The sequence below is a fragment of the Eptesicus fuscus genome, chromosome 13, assembly GCF_027574615.1.
Source record: "Eptesicus fuscus isolate TK198812 chromosome 13, DD_ASM_mEF_20220401, whole genome shotgun sequence".
NCBI classification, from domain to species: Eukaryota; Metazoa; Chordata; class Mammalia; order Chiroptera; family Vespertilionidae; genus Eptesicus; species Eptesicus fuscus.
In genome coordinates, this window is record NC_072485.1 from 62,486,678 (window position 1) to 62,489,961 (window position 3,284).

Below are 3,284 nucleotides of genomic sequence, written 5' to 3' on the forward strand. Positions count from 1 at the left end.
AATTTGAGAAAGGAAGCTAAGTTGGATATAATGGGAGAGAAAGAGATTTTATGGGACAAGGTTTTTAAAAAGAATATACAATTATAAATCATGCAACCAAAGGTTTTACTCATTGATAATGTGCCATAATTATGGATAATTATAATGAAAAAGAACATGATGAAGACATCAGGTTCTATGTCAGGTAATTTGATAAGCTATGAGATTAGCAATATCTCAAATAATTCCTGAAAACACATCTCAAATTCTGGGAAATTATCACAAGTAAACTAATGCTCATTCATCACTACTTTAAGATAGAACTAGTCAGAGCATGTGGGTTGATTTGAAAGGCTAACATGTCACTTCTGAGTTTACTAGATGAAATATACAAAATGTTACAGGTGTCGTCTTAGCTACTAGCCAAGTCCTGTGACATGAAAACTAAGTTTGAATCAGTGCTATGCTCAAAACACCAGCAAATCATTTCCTGTTGTGTCTCAAGAGGAAAAATAATCTTTCAGATTATAAGAGGGACACAATTATGTCCTTGGCTAAAAACAAAAAAGCAGTAAACAAAACAACAACACGTTCCAATCATAGAATAGCAAGAATGATAATAAAGCAAAGTAAAATATGAACAAATATTCAAAAGTGCATTGGCCACTACTTGATGCACTGCCAGAGTTCTAGCATACCTGACGATACTGATGCTTCCTAACAATCACTTGTGTTTCAGAAACTTGCTTCTAGGGCAATTGTGTGCAATCAGAAATAACTTTCCTAATTTAAGCAAGTCTGTAAATGGTGTTTGAGTTCTACGTTTAGGCCAGAGAAAACCTAGAAATATATTTTCCATAATTGAGGAAGTGGCTTTGCAGTCTTTTATGGTTAGGGAGCAATGCAGACCAGGTCTCAAACTTGGGAACAGAGGGAAGGAGAGACAGGAAATTGCAGAGGCTAGGACTCTGGTAGGGGCAGTAAAAGTTCCAAACATGGATATGAACAGAATTTCTTGAGTGGTATTTCCAGAAAGGCTCTTTAGAGGGGACTAACTTAGCCGATAGGAAGAATCTATTTGCTCTTCTTTGTTTTTCCTGCCCAGAGTGCAGACGTGATGGCTGGAGCAGCAGTGGCCATCTTGCAGTCATGAGCTGACTTTAAGCATAGAAATCATGTACTAAAGATGAAGAAGAAAGACAGAATGAACCTGGTAAATTTGTGAATTCAGGAACTCTTTTACTAGCCTGAGTCTACCTGCCCTTAAACTTCATTTGCATGAGATAAACATGAATCTTGTTCAACTTGTTCATATTTTAGGTCTTTTTTTTTTTTTTAAGTAGCCAACTATGTTTTATTCAATATTCTTTTAAAAAATGTTAAAATAGCTAAACAACTCCAAAACAAGGCATATTTTATATGACTTCTGCCTACCCTAAGGGTTGTCAAGACCACAGTAGCATCTCACAGAAAAATTCTAAGGCTTTAATTATGAACCACTTTCTTAACAAAAGTTAAAATTATTCACTTTCAATATTTTTCATGCATACCATGCAAATTATATCTGCCACCAGTTCTGCAAAGTAGTCAACTATTACACATACTCTCAGTAAGAAATTTTTTAAAAAGAAAAACTATATATGTGTGTGTGTGTGTGTATATATATATACATATATAGCAATGTGCTCATTATTAACTTACTAATAACTATAATTTCTCGTTATTAATAAAACATATAAAGTAGAAATATCACATTTTTGTTACAAACAAGAATAATTCACCTAAAATTCTCTTAAAGTATGATAATTAAAAAAAAAAAAAGATACCTATCTAGCCTCCTCTTTTCTTCAATCAGATCAAGAAATTGGGTTTTCTTTTTTTACTTATTTTCTTATTCCAAAATCCGCATCCATAAAGGCCTGGTATCTAGGATGAGCAAGGCTAACCAAACTACACTTTGGAGCTTTCCTCACCCAGGTCAGGTGACTGAGCGCTTCCAAGGCACCAGGACATTAAATGGCAGAAGGGTCTACAAATATCGTCATTAGCAAGAGTCATGGAAGGGATTTCCCTAGAATGGGATTTTGAATAATGATAAAATGATCCGTAGCACTTCTACTTTGCAATGGCAGATGTGGCTTGGTGGGGGACGGTGTCATCACTAGTCTTAAATGAAAAAGCTTCATTATCTTACTTCATCATGTGCCTTGCAGGCTCTCCAGTTTTGATGTTCTCATGGTACACCTTGGTATCTGATGGCTGGTTATAGAGTGGCAGTTCAACTTTTGGGCCAAGACCTTCAAATACTTTATGAGCTTCTTCCGCTTTTTTTCGATTCTCACCATAAATAATTTGGACAATACTGCGGTGTTTCTGTTCCACAGGAGGAGGGGACACAGGCTTCTCAGGCTCAGGAGGTTTAGCTGCTTCTTCTTCTAGTTGTTGTTGCTTCTTTTTTAGTTTAAGGATCTGCTGCTCCACTTTAGCAATTTCTTGATCTACACGATCCATACTCTGTATTAACTCTTCCTTTGAAAGTTTTGAAGGTGAAGCATTTTGATCATCTCCACATGGTTGCCCAGCGATTGGAGAGGATGGAGCTTCCTGTTTGCCTCCAAATGCTGGATCCTTCTTCACATCTGCAGAAGACCTCAACCCTCTGGCAGCATGTGCACTCAAAGTAAGACCGTGGCACTGACACGCTGGAAATGGGAATCAGAAACCTGCTCCAAACGTGGTCTCTTGGATTCCAGTGAATCATGATCCACTGGGGATGGGCCTGGGTGAAACTGTTCATATCCAGGTCTCCTTTCTTGAGGCCTGTCAGAACCTGGGTGAAATTCTGAAAGCAAGGAAGGTCATCTGCGAAGCTGTTGCTGCTGCTGCTGTTGCAAAAGCTGTGACGCTTGACTGACTTCAAGATGAGAAGAACGATAATCCGGGACTGCAAATTCCTGCTGGTGCCAGGTGCTGGGAAAGGTATACTGAACAGAATGGGAAGGATAACGGCTTTGTTCTGTGCTGAATGCTCCTTGGTTGGGAGGATAACCCAAACTTGACATGATCAGTAAAGAAGTCCTCACCAGGCTGTGAGATCAAATCCAACAAACAATCATGTTTCTAGGAAACCACCGGGAGCTGGCGCAGCGTGGTGGCCGGTGTGCCCCGGGCCTGAGGGCGGGACGCAGCCCCAGCGCTGGTCGCTACCTTGGTACCTCGCTCGGCGCAGCGAGCCGGGTGCTCACTCCAGCTGCCGCTGCTGCTTCGCCACCTTGGCCGCCATCTTGACTCAACCCCGCTCCCCC

General features: G+C 40.0%; 1 pseudogene; it reads right to left on the reverse strand.

Moving 5' to 3' along the window:
* Positions 1 to 2,119: 2,119 nt before the first annotated feature.
* Positions 2,120 to 3,044, reverse strand: LOC103292691 (nuclear receptor corepressor 1-like; annotated as a pseudogene).
* Between the last annotated feature and the right edge of the window lie 240 nt (positions 3,045 to 3,284).